This window comes from Saccopteryx leptura, chromosome 4 (assembly GCF_036850995.1).
Source record: "Saccopteryx leptura isolate mSacLep1 chromosome 4, mSacLep1_pri_phased_curated, whole genome shotgun sequence".
NCBI classification, from domain to species: domain Eukaryota; kingdom Metazoa; phylum Chordata; class Mammalia; order Chiroptera; family Emballonuridae; genus Saccopteryx; species Saccopteryx leptura.
The window spans coordinates 199,221,819-199,245,974 of record NC_089506.1 but is presented as its reverse complement, the minus strand read 5'-3'; the positions used below and the strand labels follow the sequence as shown (position 1 = coordinate 199,245,974).

The 24,156-nt window shown below is 40.2% G+C and overlaps 1 protein-coding gene across 6 annotated transcripts in view; it reads right to left on the bottom strand.

The window, feature by feature from the left end:
- SMG1 (SMG1 nonsense mediated mRNA decay associated PI3K related kinase) overlaps positions 1-24,156 on the bottom strand; it is a 121,754-nt gene that overhangs the window by 96,240 nt on the left and 1,358 nt on the right. The window contains exon 2 of one of the 6 annotated variants that reach the window (XM_066382538.1): positions 18,865-18,990. The exons of the other annotated variants lie outside the window; for them this stretch is intronic. The gene's annotated coding sequence lies outside the window, so the exon portion shown is untranslated. The remainder of the gene's footprint in view (positions 1-18,864; positions 18,991-24,156) is intronic. 6 annotated transcript variants of the gene reach the window in all.

The window sequence follows — 24,156 nt, the reverse complement described above, 5'->3', positions numbered from 1 at the left end:
CTTATATGTTACTGTTGGGAATGTAAAATGATACAATCACTCTAGAAAAGTCTGACAGTTCCTCAGAAAGCAATGCTCAAAAAAACTGAAAACAGGTATGCAAAGAAAAACTTTTATGACTAACCAGTAGTGGGGCAGTGGAAAGAGCACAGACCTGGGACACTGAGGACCCAGTTCAAAACCCGGAAGTCGCCGCTTGAGTGCAGGCTCACCAGCTTGAGCACAGGGCCACCAGCTTGAGCATGAGATCATAGACATGATCCCATGGGTTGCTGGCTTGAGCAAGGGGTCACTGGCTCAGCTTGAGTTCCCCACCCCCACCTCATCAAGGCACATTTGAGAAGCAATCAATGAACAACTAAAGTGACACAGCGAGTTGATGCCTCTTATTTCTCTCTCTTCCTGTCTCTCTGCCTCTCTTCGTGCAAAGAGGAAAAAAAACCTGGATGCAAATGTCTCCGCAATACTATTCACAATATCCAAAAGATGAACGAAAGTGATATACCTATACAATGGGATATTATTCAACCATAAAAAGAAATGAAGTACTGACATCTGCTACAAAATAGATGAACCTTGAAAAGATTATGCTAAGTGAGAGGCCAGACACAAAAGGCTACCTACTGTATGACTCCATTTATATGAAATATGCACAAGAGGCAAAACCATAACAAAAGTAGGTTTGTGATTGCCAGGGATGCAGGAAGAGGGGAGCATGCAGAGTGTCTGCTTAATGGGTATTATAGGCTTCCCACTTAGAATGATGGAAAGTTCTGGAACTATAGTAGATACTGGTGATGGTTGCACAAAATCATAAATGTACTTAACACTAAACTGTAAAATAGTACATTTTATATTCACATTTTACCACAATTTAAAGAACTTTACTTATGATACTTTTGAAAAGATAAAATTACAGGAAAATAAAAGTCCAGTAGTTACCAAGAGTTGGGAGAAGTTGAATACAAAGAGGCACAAAGAAATTCGGGGGAATGATGAACTATTCTGTACCTCAGCGACTTACAAACTTTTACTTCTTAAGGCACACATCAACTCATTTCTAAAATTCTGCAGCACACCAAAAGAAATACATTTCTTGCTGTTATAAGAAAAAAAGGTATAATTTTAATTCGTTCACACCAGAATTGTTGTTAGCTGTTGTCACTTTTTTATTTGACAATCTAAGGCAGGGATCCCCAAACTTTTTACACAGGGGGCCAGTTCACTGTCCCTCAGACCGTTGGAGGGCCGGACTACAAAAAAACTATGAACAAATCCCTATGCACACTGCACATATCTCATTTTAAAGTAAAAAAACAAAACGGGAATACAATATTTAAAATAAAGAACAAGTAAATTTAAATCAACAAACTAACCAGTATTTCAATGGGAACTATGTGCCTGCTTTTGGCTAATGAGATGGTCAATGTCCAGTTCCATATTTGTCACTGCTAGCCCTAACAAGTGATATGATGCGCTTCCGGAGCCAAGACGCGTGCGTCCCACGTCACCGGAAGTAGTACTGTACGTGAGCGACGCTGCGCTTTGTGGCACCACCATATACAGTACTCCAGGAGCACAGGATGCATCTGCACTGACCTCTCTCACTGACCACCAATAAAAGAAGTACCCCTTCTGGAAGTGCAGCGGGGACCGGATAAATGGCCTCAGGGGGCCACATGCGGCCCACGGGCCGTAGTTTGGGGACCCCTGATCTAAGGGAAGTCAGTATTAGTCAGATATTGCATATTTTAAAAATTCTTGCAGCACACTGATTGAAAATCACTGCTGTAGTTTGATTGTGGTGGTCATGGTTACAATACTATATGCATTTGTCAAAACTCAAAACTATAGCATGTAAATTATACCTCAATAAACCTGACTTTAAAGGTATATTTAAAATTTAAGTAAAAGATTTATTTTTAGTAAATCTAAAATAAGCTGTGTATTTACCATATTTAACCATTTCAAATGGAAAAGGAAAAGGTAACGTTGCTCTGGTTTAAAATCACTTTGCTTTCCAATGAAATCAAAGACTGTTAGTATCTGAATTAATTAATCAGGTATAAGAGCTGGAATTTACAGCTTGAAAGGATTAACTTAGTCAAGATACAAAAAGAAACAAGGCAGTGCACTTATACCAGTAAAAGAACTCTTACCTATCTTCGTAAGTTCTAAATTTCTAGCAAAAAAGAAATTTTACTTTTTATCAATGCCCAAGAAATACCTGACAGTACTTTAGCACTTAAGATTTAAAAATATATATATAGCCTGACCAGGCGGTGGCACAGTGGACAGAGCAGGGGTCGAGAACCTTTTTGGCTGAGAAAGCCATAAGCGCCACATATTTTAAAATGTAATTCTGGCCTGACCAGGCGGTGGCGCAGTGGATAGAGCGTCAGACTGGGATGCAGAAGACCCAGGTTCGAGAGCCCAAGGTCGCCAGCTTGAGCGCGGGCTCATCTGGTTTGAGCAAGAGCCCACCATCTTGAACCCAAGGTTGCTGGCTCCAGCAAGGGGTTGCTCGGTCTGCTGGAGGCCCACGGTCAAGGCACATATGAGAAAGCAATCAATGAACAACTAAGGTATTGCAACGCGCAATGAAAAACTAATGATTGATGCCTCTCATCTCTCTCCGTTCCTGTCTGTCCCTGTCTATCCCTCTCTCTGACTCACTCTCTGTCTCTGTAAAAAATAAATAAATAAAAATTTAAAAAAAATGTAATTCTGTGAGAGCCATACAATGACCTGTGTACATTATGCATTATCCAATAAAAATTTGGTGTTGTCCCGGAGGACAGCTGTGATTGGCTTCAGCCACCCACAACCATGAACATGAACAGTAGGAAATGAATGGATTGTAATACACGAGAATGTTTTATATATTTTTTTTCTTTTTTGTATTTCTCTGAAGTTGGAAATGGGGAGGCAGTCAGACAGACTCCCGCATGCGCCCAACCGGGATCCACCCGGCATGCCCACCAGGGGGCGATGCTCTGCCCATCTGGAGCATCACTCTGTCACAACCAGAGCCATTCTAGCGCCTGAGGCAGAGGCCACAGAGCCATCCTCAGCGCCTGGGCCAGCTTTGTTCCAATGGAGCTTTGGCTGCGGGAGGGGAAGAGAGAGACAGAGAGGAAGGAGAGGGGGAGGGGTGGAGAAGCAGATGGGCGCCTCTCCTGTGTGCCCTGGCCAGGAATCGAACCCGGGACTCCTGCATGCCAAGCCGATGCTCTACCACTGAGCCAACCGGCCAGGGCCTATATTTTTAACATTATTATTTTTTTTATTAAAGATTTGTCTGCGAGCCAGATGCAGCCATCAAAAGAACAACATCTGGCTCACGAGCCATAGGTTCTCAGCCCCTGAGATAGAGCGTCAGATTGGGACGTGGAGGACCCAGGTTTGAAACCCCGAGGTCGCCAGCTTGAGCACGGGTTCATCTGGTTTGATCAAAGCTCACCTGCTTGGACCCATAGTTGTTGGCTTGAGCAAAGATTTACTCAGTGTGCTGTAGCCCCAAGGTCAAGGCACATATGAGAAAGCAATCAATGAACTAAAGTGCTGCAACAAAAAATTGATGCTTCACATCTCTCTCCCTTCCTGTCTGTCCCTATCTATCTCTCTCTCTGACTCTGTCTCTGTCAAGAAGAAAAAGAAAAAAAAATATATATATATATATATATCATATATAAATACACTATTAAGTTCTTAATATTTTCTCACTTACCCATTTTGATAAGCTTTCAAAATTGTGGCCAAATTCTTATTAATTAACCACTAAGACAATGCAAAACATTTAGATTCAAAACACTAAGACTGGTAAAATCTGAAAATCACTGACTGAGACAGAGACATGAAATCCACTGCTAATTTATTTTAAGTATTCTGAGGTCCTCTACCTCAACTGGCATAAATTCATATCTTAGTGGGTACCAAGAATATTGGTGGTTATAAAATCATGTATGCTTGTAATCTCCAATACAAATGTGAATTCCATGCTCAGTATTTAAAAAAAAAACAATTTTATGTTAAATAATCATTCACCTAAAGCAGCCCCTGCGGGGTCGAAGGACCAAAACACAGGAGTCGCCTAAAGCCATCGGAAAATACATACTTATGATGGCTTTAGGCGACCCCTGTGTTTTGGTCGTTCAACCCCTCCGGAGTCGCGACCCACAGGTTGAGAACCGCTGACCTAAAGGCTCCTGAATCGAAGGCACCATGTTAATTGACTCACTTTCTCCTGGCACTTATTTTTAACCCAAGCTAGCTTATAGCCTTAAAAAGAAACCCTGCTTCAGGTTCCATTTGCATTCCTTATCTTCCCCTTTTGTCAGCAAGTTCTGGAAGTGCTTTAGAAACATCCATTTCAGCCTGGGAAATGGCCAAGATTGAAAGGAAATCTCTTACTCCACAACCTCACTAGCAGAGGAAGAACAAAAAGACAAAATCTATCAAGAAACATGTCCCACCCCCAGGCTCTTCAGTTAAAAGCCAAACTCAGCACCATTAAGAACAGAGAAGATCAAGAATCACTAACAGCTAAACACTACAGGAATCCCAAAAGAAATAATCTTGAAACGGGACTGGGACTCTATAATTAAGGAAATAATTGAGTGTTTTATTAATGTAAGAAAAGTGTACAACCACCTTTAAAAAGTACTGAAAAACAGGCAGATAATGACTGTAAAGTTATTTTGATAAAGTTCCTCTATAATATTCCCAAGGGACTGACATGAATGTGAGATTCTCTAATAATTACATATTTTAAATATTCTATTTTAAAATAATCTTAAAAAGCACTGTGGTTGCCTTTAAAAATAAATGTACTATGTCCTCGCCAGATAGCTCTGTTTGTTAGAGTATAGTCTTAACACAAAGGCTGCAGGGCACATTCAGCAACAGACATATTTCTGTTTCTCTCTCTCTCTCTCTCTCTCTCTTCCCCTTCCTCAAATCAATAGATAAAATTTAAAATAATAATAATAGGCCCTGGCCGGTTGGCTCAGCGGTAGAGCGTCGGCCTAGCGTGCGGAGGACCCGGGTTCGATTCCCGGCCAGGGCACACAGGAGAAGCGCCTATTTGCTTCTCCACCCCTCCGCCGCGCTTTCCCTCTCTGTCTCTCTCTTCCCCTCCCGCAGCCAAGGCTCCATTGGAGCAAAGATGGCCCGGGCGCTGGGGATGGCTCTGTGGCCTCTGCCCCAGGCGCTAGAGTGGCTCTGGTCGCAACATGGCGACACCCAGGATGGGCAGAGCATCGCCCCCTGGTGGGCAGAGCGTCGCCCCTGGTGGGCGTGCCGGGTGGATCCCGGTCGGGCGCATGCGGGAGTCTGTCTGACTGTCTCTCCCTGTTTCTAGCTTCAGAAAAATGAAAAAAAAAATAATAATAAAATAATAATAATAAATGTACAATGTAACAGACAACATCATTACCACTTTTTTTTCTTTTACAAGTGACACTGGTCCAAAAGATGTTCCAAAAATCACTCATAACACATCAAGAAAAAATAAATATGCAATTCAGACATAAGTGCCTTTTTTTTTTTTTTTAAGAGAGAGAGAGACAGACAGGAAGGGAGAGAGAAATGATCATAGTTGCGGTACTTTAGTTGTTCATCGATTGCTTTCTCGTATGTGCCTTGACTAGGGGGCTCCAGCTGAGCCAGTGACCAAGGCATTACTCAAGCCAGCAACCATGGGGTCATATCTATGATTCCATGCTCAAGACAGCGATCCAAGGTTTCAAACCTGAGTCCTCCGTATCTCAGGTTGACACTCTAGGTGCCACCACCTGGTCAAGTCAGGTAAGTATTTATTTTTATTTTTTTATTATTAATTTTAATGCAGTGACATTGATAAATCAGGGTACACAGGTTCAGAGAAAACATCTCCAGATTATTCTGACATTTGATTATGTTGCATACCCCTCACCCAAAGTCAAATTGTCTTCCATCACCTTCTATCTGGTTTTCTTTGTGTCCCTTCCCTCCCCCTACTTCCTCTCATTTTTAAAGAAAACTAATAGCACCCTGGCCAGTTAGCTCAGATGGTTAAGAGCATAACCCAAAACCACAAGGTTGCAAGTTCGATTCCTGGTCAGGGCACACATGGGAAGCAACCAAAGAATGTATGACTGAGTGGAACTGAATTTCATATTCCACACCACTGATTCTCAACAAAGATGAGGACATTATCAGAATCATCTTCATAGAATTCTCAAATTACACATAAGACCCTACCCCAAACTTCTTAAAAAGAAATATACCTTACAAAGAAATCTACAACACTCTGGGGCTCTATTTCTTTTCTCTTCTTTTTCTTTTTTTTTAAAGAGAGTGAGAGTCAGAGAGAGGGATAGATAGGGACAGACAGAAATGGAGAGAGATGAGAAGTATCAATCATCAGTTTTTCGTTGTGACACCTTAGTTGTTCATTGATTGCCTTCTCATATGTGCCTTGACCGTAGGACTACAGCAGACCAAATAACCCCTTGCTCGAGCCAGCAACCTTGGGTCCAAGCCGGTGATCTTTGCTCAAACCAGATGAGCTTGCGCTCAAGCTGGTGACCTTGAGATCTCGAACCTGGGTCCTCCACATCCCAGTCCGACGCTCTATCCACTGCGCCACCATCTGGTCAGGCTCTGGGGCTCTAATTCTAACTCTACTAACATATTTATACTGACAGTAAGTGGATTTTTAAAATTTTCTTTTTATTTATGTATTTATTTATTTTAGATTTTTATTTATTAATTTTTAGAAAGGAGAAAGAGACAGGGAGAGAAGGGGGGAGGAGCAGGAAGCATCAACTCCCATAGGTGCCTTAACCAGGCAAGCCCAGGGCTTTGAACCAGCAACCTCAGCGTTCCAGGTCAATGCTATATCCACTGTGCTACCACAGGTCAGGCAGTAAGTGGATTTTTAAAAAAGATTTTATTTATTTTAGCGAGAGGAGGGAGAGAGAAAAACAGCAGCGGGGGTGGGGGAGGGGGAGAATGAGAAGCATCAACTCATAGTAGTCACTTCTCATATACGCCTTGATCAGGAAAGCAGGGGATTTGAACTGGCGACCTCAGCATTCCAGGTCAACATTTTAACTACTTTGCAACCACAGGTCAGGCAGCAAGTGGATTTTTAAATGGACTGGTTCCTTTCAATGTTCTCAATAACTCCTACAGGACCTATGTCCCTAGGTATCCTGAGGTAAGAAATACATTGTTAAACAACAAACTGGTAAAGAAACATACTATACATGTAAACAGAAGTAAAATCTGTATGGTAAACCCTCCTACTTATACATTGGGATTTCTTTTAGGAGTGCTCTTGAATAGCCATTTCCTACTACTAAAACATAAATAAAAAGGTCTCACAGATAAACGTCAAAAAAATATGGTCTTCTAGAAGCAACTACCATGCATGATGCTTCCTGCTCCTCCCTCCTTCTCTGTCTCTCTACCTCTCCCTAAAATATACGGTCTACTGGAAAGTTCTGTCTGTTTTTTGGAATAAAACAAAATACAAATTTTTCTTACCGTCAATAAACTTTATTAAATAATATAATTGCCATTATTATTAATGATTTCTTGCCAGCGTGAGGGCAATTTGTATATCCCATTTTTGAAAAATGTTTTATCTTTTGATGCAAAAAATTGAACCAGTGCTTATTTGATATCTTCTTCATTTTTGAATTTTTTGCCCTTCAAAAAATTTTGTAAGGACAAAAACAAATGATAGTCAGAGGATGCTAAGTCCAGGGAATATGGTGGATGCGACAGAATTTCCCAGCCTAGTTCTGCAATTTTTTGACGAGTCCCCAAAGCAGCATGTGGCCTGGCATTATCATGATGCAGTATGATGTTCTTCCTATTGAACATCGCCGGCTTCTTTTCTTGGACTGCTGTCTTTAAATTACCCAGTTTCTGACAATACTTCTCCGAATTGAGCTTTTTGTTCAGTTTTAAAAGCTCATAATGTATTGGTCCTCGATTGTCCCACCATATACACAACATTCTCTTATTCAGAGTCAAATTTGGTTTAGAGGTGGAAGGGCTAGGTTTTCCGGGTTCACAATATGCCCTTTTCCTTACGATGTTTTCGTAGGTAATCCACTTTTCATCCCCAGTTATCATCCAGTTCAAGAAGGGCTCGATTTTGTTCTGAGCAAGCAGAGATGTGCATATGACGACTAGATCATCCAAATTCTTCTGACTTAATTCATGTGGCACCCATTTTGAGTATTTCCACACCAATCCTATCTTCCAAATATGGTCCAAAATGGTTTGCTGAGCTGAATTACGCCTTTCTGCGATCTCCAATGTTGTCAGAAAAGGATCTTGCAAAAAAAAAAAAAAAAAAGAAAAGAAAAGGATCTTGCTCCAACATGGTCTTAACAACATCGTCATCGATCAAAGATGGTCGCCCAGAACGTGGCTTATCAGAAAGGTCGAAATCACCTGTTTCGAATTTTTCGAATCATCTTCTGCATGTCCTATCAGAAACTATACCTTCACCAAACACTTTCAATAAATTTCTACATGCTTCTGTAGCATTTCTTCCTTGTTGAAATTCGTATACAATACAGTAGCGTAAATGAACTTTATCAGTAGCCATGGGTATACTATTGCTTCACACATAAGACTAACGTGAATCAACTTTGTTTTCGTTAATTTGCTACGTCAGTATGTATGCATTAAGTGATAAAAATAGAGAGGCACAGCCTGACCAGGTGGTGGCGCAGTGGACAGAGCGTCAGACTGGGATGCGGAGGACCCAGGTTCGAGACCCTGAGGTTGCCAGCTTAAGCGCAGTTTCATCTGGTTTGAGCAAAGCTCACCAGCTTGGACCCAAGGTTGCTGGCTCAAGCAAGGGGTTACTCGGTCTGCTGAAGGCCCATGGTCAAGGCACATATGAGAAAGCAATCAATGAACTAAGGTATAGCAACGAAAAACTGATGATTGATGCTTCTCATCTCTCTCCATTTCTGTCTGTCTATCCCTATCTATCCCTCTCTGACTCTCTGTGTCTCTGTAAAAAGAAAAAAAAATTTAAAAATAGAGGTACACATGCGCCAAATAAACATGTGCTTACGTATCGAAACTTGTTGTGATAGAAATGGACAGAACTTTCCAGCAGACCTGATTCAATAAATAAAAAATTTTTTTTTTGTATTTTTCTGAAGCTGGAAACGGGGGGGGGGGAGGGCAGTCAGACAGACTCCCGCATGCGCCCAACCGGGATCCACTCGGCATGCCCACCAGGGGGCGATGCTCTGCCCATCCGGGGCATCTCTCTGTCGCGACCAGAGCCACTCTAGCGCCTGGGGCAGAGGCCAAGGAGCCATCCCCAGCGCCCTGGCCATCTTTTGCTCCAATGGAGCCTAGGCTGCGGGAAGGGAAGAGACAGAGAGGAAGGAGAGGGGGAGGGGTGGAGAAGCAGATGGGCGCCTCTCCTGTGTGCCCTGGCCTGGAATAGAACCCAGGACCTCCGCACACCAGGCCCACGCTCTACCACTGAGCCAAACGGCCAGGGCTAAATAAAATCTTAAGAGAAAGGAAAGCCTGACCGGTGGTAGTGCAGTGGCTCTAGCACAGTGGTCCCTACAGCCCACTAGTGGGTGTTCCAGCTTTCATGGTGGGCGGTAGCGGAGCAACCAAAGTATAAATAAAAACATAGATTAACTATAGTAAGTTGTTTTATAAAGATTTATTCTGCCAAACAGCGAAAATCCAACATAAAGTACTTGGTAAGTAATTATTATTATATGCTTTAACTTGCTGTAACTCTGCTTTATAAATTTTATAAAGTAAAGTTACTTCCCTACTTTATAAATCACCATTACTGTGGAACCCGTGGGCGGTTAGAAAATTTTACTACTAACAGAGATACAGAAGTGGACGGTAGGTACAAAAAGGTTGACTATCCCTGCTCTAGCATCCACCTGGGATACTGAGGACCCAGGTTTAAAACCCAGAGGTCATTGGCTTGAGCGCAGGCTCACCAGCTTGAGTGTGGGATCATCAACATGACCCCATGGTGGCTGGCTTGAGCAAGGGATCACTGGCTCAGCTGGAGCTCTCCCCCAACCTCCCATCAAGCCATGTATGAGAAGCAATCAATGAATAACTAGAGCAACTCAACTATGAGTTGATGCTTCTCATCTTTCTCCCTCTCTCTTAAATAAAATAAAATAAAAGTCACCTAAATCAAATAGTTGGGAAAGATACTTATAGAATAATACACTATTCATACTACAGGAAAATTTATTATATGAAAGTTTTTGTGGTTATGAAACAGACAAGTAAGCAGCAACCAAGAGCCAGGAAACAATGCTCTCCCATTGTGTTCATCAGTAGCCAAAAATATAGAGGTACTTAAAGTATTTAGCTTTAAGCTTAAGAAAGCTATAAACAGCTCAAAATCATCACTTAAGCCATTTTTAACCCACAGGGTCTGTACAAACCCCTTTTTCTTTTGTTATACTGTAAATGAAACAAAGTGTAATCAGATTGATTTGAGTGGTTTAAAAGAAGACCATTTTATAATTATAAAGACCAACTACAACAAAAGAGAAAAATCAGTGTATCAAGTTCCTTAGGAAATATATATCATTTGCTCATTTTAGTAAATTTATAGTACCATAATTTAAAATAGTACCAAAATCTCATGATAACTTAATACAGTACATATACTCTTCTCATTTTTTTTTTTTTTTTTTAGGTGAGAGGATGGAAGACAGTGAGACTCCCACATGCGCCTGGACCAGAAAGCTCTAGTACAAAGCTATTTTTTTTTAGCACCTGAGGCTGATGCACAACAAAGGAGCTATACTCAGCGCCTGGGGTCATGCTCCCTCCAGTCAACTGAGTCACTGGCTGCAGGAGGGGAAGAGGGGAAGAGAGAGAAGAGGGGAAGAGGGAGGTGGGAAAAAGCAGATAGTTACTTCTCCTGTGTGTCCTGACCTGGAATCGAATCCAGGACGTCCATATGCCACGGCTACACTCTATCCACTGGCCAGAGCCAGTACATATAGTCTTATAATGACCTAAAATTTCATTAATTCCTATCTTTGTAAGAGTATACACATGGGGTTTGTTTGTTTTTAAATACTTCAAACTATTGCACTGGCAAAGTATATCTTTTTCATGATTTCATGGATCCATCTCCCTACTCCCTCTAAAACAAACATATACCCTGGTCCAGAGTTCAGTGTCAACCACATATACCAAGGTTTTAAATTTGATCCTCAACTGGCACATACAAGAATCAACCAATGAATGCATAAATGGAACAAAATAAATCAATGTTTCTCTCTCTGCCTCCTCACCCCTAAATCAATAAAAAAACAAATTAATTAAAAAATAAAACAGCTCTGGCCGGATCGCTCAGTTGATTAGAACATCATCCCAAAAGGCAGAAGAGGTTGCCAGTTCATCCTCAGTTAGGACACAAACAAGAACAGATCAATGTTCCTATCTCTGTCTTAAAAAAATAAAAATAAAACAAATATACATACTAGTCTGAAGCTGGGGTAAAACAATGCAGCATTCAAGTGCTGTTCTTTAACAATTAGTTCTTAAATTCCAGTAATATAGCCCTGGCCATTTGGCTCAGTTGATAGAACGTCAGTCCCACGTGCTAACAGCCCAGGTTTGATCCTCAATCAGGGCACACATGAGAAACAACCATCTGCTTCTATTCCCCTCTCGCAGCCAGTGACTAGACTGGTTTGAGCATTGGCCCAGAAGCTGAGGAGAGCTCAGTTGATTCAAGCATCAGTTCCAGATGGGGGTTGCCAGGAGGATACTGGTCAGGGCGCATGTGGGAGTCTATCTCTCCTTCTCTCGTTTAAAAAATTAATTAATTAGAAAAATTTCTAATGATATAAGTTAAGAAAAGCACAAGCTATGTTTTAACCTACTCTTATTCTATTTAGTTTCATTTGTACCTGCCCTCCAATACATGTAGTCACAAAAATTATTTTTGCTGGATCACAAATTAAACCTGTATCCAGTTATTACAATGTGAAGAAAAAATATAAAGAAAAAATAAAGAATGTTGCAGATGTACAAATTTCTCATCAACCAACTTGAAACAGGCTTATGGCCTAATGGAAACACTGAAAATGTAGGGGAGGCCCTGGCTCGCTGGCTGAAAGGTAGTGTCAGCCCAGCATGTGGGAGTCCTGGGTTTGATTCCCAGTCAGGGCACACAGGAAAAGCGACTATCTGCTTCTCCACCCCCACCCTCCCTTCTTCTCCTTCCTCAGCCATGGCTCCCCCCAGGATGGCTCCCTGCCTCCCCTCAGGTGCTAAAATAGCTTGGTTGGCAAGCAACAGAGCAGCTTCCCCAGGTAGGCAGAGCATCGCCTAGTAGGGGGCTTGCTGGGCGGATCCTGGTGGGGGCGCATGAGAAAGTCTGTCTCTGCCTCCCCACCTTTCACTTAATAATAATAATAAAAAATGTAGGGGGAAAAACCACTACCATACTGGAGAACAGTTAACTACATCTATATATATATATATGTGTGTGTGTATATATATACACACACATATATATATATACACACACATATATATATACACACACACACACATATATATATATAGATAGATAGATAGATAGATAGATAGATAGATAAAAGATTTTATTTATTCATTTTAGAAAGGGAGAGAGAGGCCCTGGCCGGTTGGTTCAGCGGTAGAGCGTCGGCCTGGCATGCGGAAGTCCTGGGTTCGATTCCCGGCCAGGGCACACAGGAGAAGCGCCCATTTGCTTCTCCACCCCCCCCCTTCCTCTCTGTCTCTCTCTTCCCCTCCCGCAGCCAAGGCTCCATTGGAGCAAAGATGGCCCGGGCGCTGGGGATGGCTCCTTGGCCTCTGCCCCAGGAGCTAGAGTGGCTCTGGTCCCTGCAGAGCGACGCCCCGGAGGGTCGCCCCTGGTGGGCGAGCCTAGTGGATCCCGGTCGGGCGCATGCGGGAGTCTGTCTGACTGTCTCTCCCCGTTTCCAGCTTCAGAAAAATACAAAAAATAATAATAATAATAATAGAAAGGGAGAGAGGAGGCTGGGGGGGGGGGGCGAAGGAGAAGGGGAAGAGCAGGAAGCATCAACTCCCATAGGTGACCTGACCAGGCAAGCCCAGGGTTTCAAACCAGCAACCTTAGCTTTCCAGGTCGACGCTTTATCCACTGTGCCACCACAGGTCAGGCTAAGTTTGCATACCAACGATATTACAAATGTCATATGCCATACTTAACAGGAATTTAACAATTAAAAGATTCCATTACATATACTCTAATAAAAGATTCAACATAAATACACTTTATAAAATTTTTAAGTTACTACACACACACACACACACACACACACACACACAAACTCTAAACCAGGGGTCGGGAACCTATGGCTCATGAGCCGGATGTGGATCTTTTGATGGCTGCATCTGGCTTGCAGACAAATCTTTAATAAAAAAAATACTAACATTAAAAATATAAAACATTCTCATGTATTACAATCCATTCATTTCCTACCACTCATGTTCATGGTTGCGGGTGGCTGGAGCCAATCACAGCTGTCCTCCGGGACAACACCAAATTTTTATTGGATAATGCGTAATGTACACGGGTCGTTGTACGGCTCTCACGAAATTACATTTTAAAATATGTGGTGTTCATGGCTCTCTCAGCCAAAAAGGTTCCCGACCTCTGCTCTAAACTCTATCTCTCAAAGAAAAATTTGAACTAGAGCGTGAGTGTGTATATGTGTAAATTCTAAAACTTTCTGAGGAAGAAAGAGATGAATAAAATTCCACATTTGACTCAGAGATAGCAACATAAATAGCATCTGAGTAGCACTTTAACAGTTTTGAAAGTAATTTCCTCAACTTTATCTTTAATCAGCTCTAACCCTACATTTTAGGAAGGCAAGAATGACCTCCTCAGAGGGACAGCTGGTAATGCCAATACAAAAGACCTTTGTCTTCCCACTCTTAGTCCACTGTAATTTTCATGACACTAACCTCTCCTAAGATAAATATTGTGAAAGATCAATACTAAAAATAAACACATTCTTAATAAATACACCTTAGAGGGTATCTAAAACACTCTAGTTCTAGGTCTGTCCTTTCCAATGCAGATCTATTAAGACATCAAGCGAATTTTTAAATGGACTAAAAGAGTGGGGAGAACAGTACTATTGGTATAATTTTTATATCTTCAATAAGATTACAATAAAAACACAGAATATTAGCATTATAGTAACTATACAAAATAAGCCAATTTAAATAGAAGGCTTCTTTTACAAAACTTTATTCTACAGTCAAAACCTCACACAAAAACTTTATTAAACTCAAGTTAATTTTTAATTTCAATATTTTCCAAAAAGGAATAAGATACCACATACTAAAATGCTATCGATTTCAAATAATGACAGAATTAATCACTTGTAACAGAATTCTAACTCAAGTCCTTCAAAAATAATACAAACTGTGTCTTTATACGTATTTCTTTAAATCTGACTCAATGGCCTGACCTGTGGTGGCGCAGTGGATAAAGCGTTGACCTAGAAATGCTGAGGTCGCCGGTTCGAAACCCTGGGCTTGCCTGGTCAAGGCACATATGGGAGTTGATGCTTCCAGCTCCTCCCCCCTTCTCTCTCTCCTCTCTCTCTCTCTCTCTCTCTCTCTCTCTCTCTCCTCTCTAAAAATGAATAAATAAAATAAAAATAAAAAAAAATTAAAAAAAAAAATCTGACTCAATGAATAAACACAATCTCAAATTTTATAGTCCTGCTGCTGGAACACCTGCTACATTTTCACTGTTCTCACATTTACTCAAAGAATATAAAGACATGCAAGAAAAACAACCAGAGACCTGCAGTGGCGCAGTGGATAAAGCGTCGACCTGGAAATGCTGAGGTCGCCGGTTCGAAACCCTGGGCTTGCCAGGTCAAGGCACATATGGGAGTTGATGCTTCCAGCTCCTCCCCCCGTCTCTCTCTCCTCTCTGTCTCTCTCTCCTCTCTAAAATGAATTAAAAAAATAAAAAAAAACTCGCCCAAGAAAAACAACCAGAAACCCGGGACATGTTTTTTTCCAATGAAATATATATTAATTTAACTGTGCTTCCTGTGTGATACTGATCATCTTTGTATCTTTTTAATCATATAATCAGAAAGCACACCCATTCTATAAAGAAAACAAAATGTTTGACATCTTTCTCAAAATAATAAAGATTTTGTCTAAATTCAGGTAAATCTCAGAATGAAGAGGACCAAAATCCTACCTTTTGGGATATTGATTTTAAATTGGTTATTAAACAAAAGATCCTCCCACTTTCCTGCCCAAAAGATTCAGATGGAAAGACCTGCTCTAGGAAAGAAATCTTAGCTTATTCACCTTAGCTTCATTTGAATCAAGTATGGTAGATAGGAAGGCTCCAAGGAGGGATCTGGTTAGGTTCACCCCATATCCCACTGAAGCAAGAATTTACCTGCAATGTGATCATCTTATTCAACTACCTATAAATTGCTTACTTCCTTTAAAATCCCATCACTACCCCCACCCCCCTTTCTCCTTTGTCCAAAAAGACATATATACCCAATTTTGCCTGTCTTTGGAATTTTCATGCTTATGTGAATTCTCCAAGTACTCATATTAAAATTTTATTTTCTGTTAATCTGTTAATCTGATTATTGGCCCAGCTAGAAGAATTTACAAGGTGGGAGAAAAAGTATTATTTTTTAAGTCTTCCCAACCAACACAGAATCTGTCATAGGGCAATGAATCTGAATTTCCAGGGTTAGAATCAAAATGAAGACTCTAATAAGTAAGTATTACATTTCAGACAAGAAATTCCAGGGTTCATATGAGCAGAAACAGAAACCAAGGAGATCCAAGTGGCTGAATAGCAGAAGGCATAGACTGCTTCAAACTAAATATTTCAAGAAATAAGTTAAAATTTCAAATACACATAACACACCCCTTTTAAAATCAGATTAAAATGCTAAAGAAGAAAGAGTAAAGACAAGTTATCAATTAACAAATTTAAATGAGGGAAAATTTTAAATTAAAAAAATTTCAGGCCGGCCCTGGCAGGTTGGCTCAGCGGTAGAGCGTTGGCCTGGCGTGCGGGGGACCGGGGTTCAATTCCCGGCCAGGGCACATAGGAGAAGCGCCCATTTGCTTCTCCACCCCCCACCTCCTTCCTCTCTGTCTCTCTCTTCCCCTCCCGCAGCCAAGGCTCCATTGGAGCAAAGATGGCCCGGGCGCTGGGGATGGCTCCTTGGCCTCTGCCCCAGGCGCTAGAGTGGCTCTGGTCACAGCAGAGCGACGCCCCGGAGGGGCAGAGCATCGCCCCCTGGTGGGCAGAGAGTCGCCCCTGGTGGGCGTGCCGGGTGGATCCGGGTCGGGCGCATGCGGGAGTCTGTCTGACTGTCTCTCCCCGTTTCCAGCTTCAGAAAAATACAAAAAAAACCCAAAAAACTTCAGGCCCTGGCCGGTTTTGCTCAGTGGTAGAGCGTCGGCCTGGCGTGCAGAGGTCCCGGGTTCGATTCCAGGCCAGGGCACACAGGAGAAGCACCCATCTGCTTCTCCACCCCTCCCCCTCTCCTTCCTCTCTGTCTCTCTCTTCCCCTCCCGCAGCCAAGGCTCCATTGGAGCAAAGATGGCCCAGGCGCTGGGGATGGCTCCTTGGCCTCTGCCCCAGGCTCTAGAGTGGCTCTGGTCGCAGCAGAGCGATGCCTCGGAGGGGCAGAGCATCACCCCCTGGTGGGCGTGCCAGGTGGATCCCGGTCGGGCGCATGCGGGAGTCTGTCTCTCCGTTTCCAGCTTCAGGAAAAAAAAATAAAATAAAATAAAATTCATACTGCCAATGCTGTTAAATATGGAGAAAAAAAGCTAATTAATGTCATTATAAAGTCCAAGGAGTATTTATTAGTGGACCTTTTCCCTAAGCAACAGAAAAGATATTAATATACCAGATGTCACCCAAAAATAAAGATCTAATAAATATTTAGTTTAACAGGTTTTTTTTATCTGTAGACATATATGTGAGCATACAATTACCTCAGGCCACTGCAAAGCCATTAATGGTTTTCTTGTGGATCTATAAGAGTACTGTTGAGGTTCATTATGATAAAAAGGGTAATATAAAGGAAAAAAGTAGTGCCTTTCTTAATTACAAACAAAAAAATAGCATAACTTAAGTTCCAACCAAAAAACAATCCACAATTCTGATACCAGAAACCCCTCTGATAAAAGGTCTTTAAATAATTGGAAAAGCCTGTGAAAGGTTTTTAAATAATACATACAAGGTGCTAGACATACTATGAATAATAATATGAAAAACAACATTACCCTCCAAAGCAATAATTTCTAACAGGAATATTAATTTTTTTAAAGGATATAAAGGTTAATAAAAAAGTAATTCACTGTTTAGAAATGTGTTGAATCTGAAATTTTTGGGCCTCAGTCATTCCCAGTCAGCAGGCATACAACTGGCAAGAAGTTTGTTTCCTCAGGTCATTCTGATGGAATGCCAGAGAGCTCAACCTAGTGCTTAACTTTAAGTGATTAGATTATTTAGAATGTACAAGTGGATGTAATAGATACAGGATAAGATAATGTGTAAAAGACTTTACATATGAAAGCAAGGTATTTTTTCAAGATGGATAAAATTTATGAATCTTAAATGACCATATTTTTTTCTGTAAAAGATCTGGCCACCATAGTCCACTAAAACAGTCCCTTTGAACCTGTTCAATCAGCTTACTATACAGTTGCTGTCTCAGGATAAGCACGCTGCTGTACAAAGAACAGTTCCTCTCAAAATGCCACTATAGTAAAAGTGTTGTAAACTCTGGAGTTAACTCTAAATACAGAAACAAAGCTGCAGAACTCCATTTTCATGTATCTACATAAGGAAGAAAATAGAAATACGTGCAAAACAGAGTATATACTATTTGATGCACTATAGTTGGGAAGAAACAACACAGGAGTAAAATGATTATACAAGATACATGGACATATGAAGGTTATGTATTACTGGAGAAGACACTTGAAAATTTTCAGTGTTAAGTGCTATGAAGAACACCCACAGTTAGGGAACGCTGCTTCTCCTCAACTGAGGGGTGACATTTAGGCTGAGAGAGCATGAGTACCCCAGGTCAAGTACTCTTGCTGCACAGTATCAACAACAACACATACAAAGGCCCTAGACAGAAATAAGCTTGAGGGATGCTTTAGAAGACATAGAAGTGAGGGAGAATTTGGCTCTGGCTCAGCCCTGAGGGACTTAAACTAATTGGGGAACAAGAGATCACTGAAGCCTGACCAGGCGATGGTGCAGTGGATAGTGTTGGACTGGGACACGGAGGAACCAGGTTTGAAACCCTGAGGTCGCTGGCCTGACCGCGGGCTCACCAAATTGAGCGCGGGGTCGCTGGCTTGGTTGCTGGCTAGTGAAGCCCAAGGTCACTGGCTTGGGCAAGGGGTCACGAGCTCTGCTGTAGTCCCCCCCCCAAGGTATTTATGATAAAGCAATCAGTGAACAACTAAGGTGCGACAACAAAGAACTGATGCTTCTCATGCCTCTCCCTTCCTGTCTGCCCCATCTGTCCCCCTATCTGTCCCTCTCTCTGACTCTGTCAAAAAAAGAATAAAAATAAAAAAAAAGATCACTGAAGTGATAAGCACAGTTAGCTTTCATTGTAGACTGTTGCAAGATTCAGAAAGGAAAGGGTTCACTGAAGGCAGAGGTAGCAGTGTAGGAGTCTTAGGAAAGGGTAAGGGTTATACAGTATTGCTGAATATGAAAAACAAGAGCTAGGTAAGAGTAGGTGGAGAAAGGTACATGAACCTGGAGCTCACAGGAATAAACTTAGCCAAGCAGAGGAGCGCCTCTGTATTCCTGTACATAAATGCCTGCAAAAGTTACCGCAGATCCATCATCTGAAACTGATTTCACAGGGATCTTCAAATATCCCAAATAAATGTCTATAGAAAAGAGATATCAAAAAAATATGTTAACGATAATGAGGTTATCAATCCTCAGAAACCATTAAGTTGGTAATAATTATAAAATATCCAAAGATTTCCTTTCTACAAAAATATTTAAGTCAAAATCCACCTGTACACTCCACCCGTGGTTTTTTGCATGTGTGTGGTGGGAGTGGAAATCTAATCTAACTGAAAAGTACAGTAATTGTGTATCTGCAGTTTAATTAGGGTTATAGTTACAGAAGTGTACACATTTACTAAAATACACCAATTTTAAGAACTGAACATGTAGATTTTATCTAAAAAAAGTAACACAGTGAAGTTCAAAAAAGAACTCAACTAAGAAGAAAAGTACACTCAACTAAGATGGGATATCTATTTTAAAAATATAACCGTCCCCACGTCAAAAAACTATAGGCATTTAATAAGTAACACTCTATGTCAGTGGTATTCAACCTTTTAATACTTGGGGACCAGTGAAAACTGAATTATTTCAGGGACCACTGAGGCAGAAATCAACCAACCTGAGCATAAGCGAATTCAACTAAGTTAATGCAACATCATGGTGGTTAATTCTTTCACGGACCAACATGATATTTCTGGCAACCAGACTGCAAACTGGAAGTTGAAAAACACTGCTCTACATTTAAAAAGATTAAAATATAGCAAGTAGAAGTATTTCATATAGGAATTAAACCACCAAATAACTGCAATCTTTACTGTTAGGCCTCTATACAAGAGGGGGTGTGTTTTATTTTGTAGTCCCCAAAATAAAATGGGTTTTGAGAAAACTTTAAGATAGCGAAACACAAGTAACCAAAATAACAACAATATGAGGAGAAACCAAACAAATAACAGCTTGTGTGAATTCATAAAGGGAAGTCCACTAAAAGGAGCCTCAGGGATTTATTTTAGGTAGTTAGAATAGGGAAAGAAAAGCAAGTAAGCCTATGTTACAGCCAGGCAGTGAAGGGCAGGAAATCTTAAATTAAAAAGTTCTCACCCTGGCTAGTAGATCAGTTGATTCGAGTGTCTTTCTAATACACCAAGGTTGCAGGTTCGATCCCGTCAGGGCGCACATACAAAAATCAACCAATGGCCTGACCAGGCAGTGGTGCAGTGGATAGAGCATCAAACTGGGATGCAGAGGACCCAGGTTTGAGACCCTTAGGTTGCCAGCTTGAGCCCGGGTTCATCTGGTTTGAGCAAAGCTCACCAGCTTGGACCCAAGGTCGCTGGCTCGAGCAAGGAGTTACTCGGTCTGCTGAAGGCCCACGGTCAAGGCACATAAAAGCAATCAATGAACAACTAAGGTGTCGCAACGAAAAACTGATGATTGATGCTTCTCATCTCTCTCTGTTCCTGTCTGTCTGACCTTATCTCTCCCTCTCTTTGACTCTCTCTCTGTCTCTGTAAAAAAACAACAACCAGTGAATGCATAAATAAGCGGAACAACAAATCAATGTTTCCCTCTCTCTCAATCAATAAATAAATTTAAAAAGTTGTGAGAATTCAACGTTCCCCAAAGACACCATAGCCCACCCTCTATTTTATGTGTATGACAATTTCATATGTTAAGTATCCTAACTCGAACTGAAATGTGAGCAGAAAAAGTACCACTTTAGTGATCATCCTCAAAAATCAAAACCAAGTAACAAATGACTGGCTTTTGCTTATGGAAATTCCCATATATTGGGATGAATAATTTTGTCTGAATTAAAATTATGAATTATGAACAGAATATTCAGGTCCTTAGCAGTCTCTTGTCTAGACCATTAAAGTTGCTTCCTACTTTGATGTCACCCGCACACACTAATTTTAATCCTCCTAAATATGCCACTTTCCTGCTGGTACAACGTCAATGGTTCCCTAGCATCATTCCAAATATACTTAAACTATGATTCAAGGCCTACAATCTAGTTCCAACCCAACTCTTGAGCTTTACCTCTTATTTGTAACACTCCTCATAAGTACTTCATACTTTCTAAATAAACTAGAAATATTTTACCAAGGACAACTTACATTTTGCCACCTCCCTACTTTGTTCTGTTTTTTAAGCTCTCCCCACACAAACACCATTTACTGTCAAAATAGTAGACATCAATTTCAGGGCCCCAGAGCCCCAATGCCCCCCCTCACCATAGCTTTCCCTCCTGACTCTCAAGATTGTAAACTCTGTTACTCACATACAAAAATGATTACACCAAGACTTATATCACAATTAATATCCATATAATGCTTTATCTTTTACAAAGTCTTTTCTTATCTGCCACACTAACCTATAACCTCCTCTATTACTTATAAAAATCCCTAAAGTGCACTGGCTGGATAGCTCAGTTGGTTAGAGCCCCATTCAGATGCACAAAAGTTGCCAGTTCGATCCCCAGACAGGGCACATACAGAAACAGATTGACTCCTCTATTTCCTTCTCTGAAGTCTATATATAGATAAATAAAAATTAAAAAATAAAAATCCCTAAAGCATAAATATTTCCTGAATTGGAGTATTTTCATTGAATTAGAATATTTTATCATCTCCTGTTACCAATAAAGTAAAATAAAATAAAACCCTTCATTATACAGTATTCCCTATCTAAAAAGGAACCAAAACAGAAGGGGGAAAAAGTTCAATCTAAAGATACAATTGCCAACTGTTTCATAAGGAATTTTATTTTATAATGGAAAAAATAAATTTCCCCCCCAAATTAAACACCGATAAACACTTATCTGAAAAACCTTTAAGTGTCTTGGACATCTGTGGTACAGAAATGGCAATCATTAAATTCTATTTTAAAGCTTCACTTAATTTTTTCCCTTATATAGTTTACTACATTATGTATCTTATGGACATTAGACAGTACAGACTCATAAAAGCTGAACAGACAACTCTGACTTCAAATATTCAGCTTCTCACGTCAGACATAATACTTTCTGGCTTTTATATCTTCACAGCACCCTTCCTTGTCTTTTGGTCTATGACAATAAAGAATAAAGGTATTTGTACTTTTGAAAACTTAACTCTGTCCAGATTTTACCAAAAACTGAACCTATTTTTAAAATACAGTTTCATCTTTTTAGAATTGCAGAAAGATCATAAATTTGGGCACGGTACAATACCCAGCATTTACCTGTTAAATAAAATCCTAAGACTCCCAAGTGTAGAAGTAAAATCTATTTTATGTTGACCTGAATGCTTCCACTTGTTGAACTAATCTATATTTGACTTCAATGTCAAATTAATCATGTCGTTTGGAATATTAAAATGTACAATAACTGCCTGACCTGTGGTGGCGCAGTGGATAAAGCGTTGACCTGAAAATGCTGAGGTCGCCTGTTCGAAACCCTGGGCTTGCCTGGTCAAGGCACATATGGGAGTTGATGCTTTCTGCTCCTCCCCCTTCTCTCTCTTTGTTTCTCTTTGTTTCTCTCTCTCTCTCTCCCTCTCTCCTTTCTAAAATGAATAAATAAAATAAAAATAAAATTTTTAAAAATATACAATAACTGCTATAATTACACATATAATTTTAAAACAAATCATTCTGATCTCTATCTTTATTGGTACAACTAGATTACTTCCTAAAATAAATGAAAAAAAGGAAAGACTTTGGTTAGTGGCAATGACTTAAAAAAACTTTTTTTTGCCTAATCATTCTTAGATTTTGAGAGTACAATGAATGGAAAGGAAGACTATAATCTAGTGCTACATAAATGGTTGTTTTTTTTTTTTTTTTATTTAGAAAATTTAAATTAATGGGGTTACATTGATGAATATACATGCTTTCTGCTGAAGGTATGCTTTTAGCAAAGGTGGGTTGCTCTGTTGCCATACAACACTAGTGTGTCTTTAGCCACCTGGAACACTTCCTGTCAGTGTGTGTGAAGTACCTTGTGTGTGGCCAAGACTGACTCAACAGTCGGTTTCCAGACTAACTAAAGAAACAAACAAATGTATTACTTTGCCTGCATTCAAAGATGTTTAGAAAAATAAAACCCCATTTATAGAAGGGGAAGATAAAGCTCCATCTGTCAAATAACAGGAGACTGTCACCTTTCCTGTAGTGAAGTGGGGACAGAGCAACCTCAAATTGAACTTATGAAAATTTATGACCTGGCAAATATTTGAGATTTTTTATTGGCTATTTAACAAAACAACTGAGGTGACCATGCAAATAAAGCTATGGAGTATTGTCCATACTTCTCTGTTCCCTCTTCTCAAAAATACTCAAGTATTTCCAACATCCTAATCCATAGAGCATAGCTTCAAAAAAGCTTACCCCCTTCCCGCCTATGCCCACCCCCTCCCACCCCACACACAGCCAAGAAATAAAGCACTTTAAAGAAACACGAGTAATATTAACAATCCATGTACATATTCCACAACTATTATAAGCCATTCTGCTTCACATCTGTCAAATAAAAGCCAGGTAACCCCAGCAGATGAACTCTGCCACTCCATTTATTTAGAAGTACAAGATACGATTTATTCTTTTCCAAAAGCTCTAGGACTCTGAGAAGAGCACTTGATACAGTCCTCTGAAGGGATATTAAGTCATTTTATATATGTTGACCATGATATTGAAAAATAAAGAAAAATCCATTGTCAAAGAGCTCTCAAATTCAAGTCCATTTATCATCTAATTCCTCAGATGCAATAAATCACACATTTCAAGAAAAGTACAAAACTGAGAATGTCAATTACAGATAAAAAATACTTAAGCTAGTCAATTGATCTTAAAGCACTCACAAACCCTGTCTATACTTTTCCAAACAATTTTTTTTAAAAACTACATAACATCTCAATTCCATTAAAAAGACATTAACTGTTAAAGCCATCTAGTTATATTATAGATTACTTTAGTTACATATAGTTAAGTCATACACAGATGACTTAACTTTTAAAGTCATCTAATTCTCAACAGACACTACCAGATTGGCAAGGCATATTAAACTGAACAGGATTCATACCCATTAGCCAAAAGATTATTTTGAACTTTTTAATAATGTCTTAAAAATTATTTCTTTCCAAACTCTGCTGAAATTAACATCAGGAAGCAAGAGTTACCACAAAAATCTATGTATCTTACATGTATTCATCCAGCTCCTGGACAATCATAATGCAAATGTGCTTCAAAGTATGAACGCTCCACGAATAAACTAATTTTAA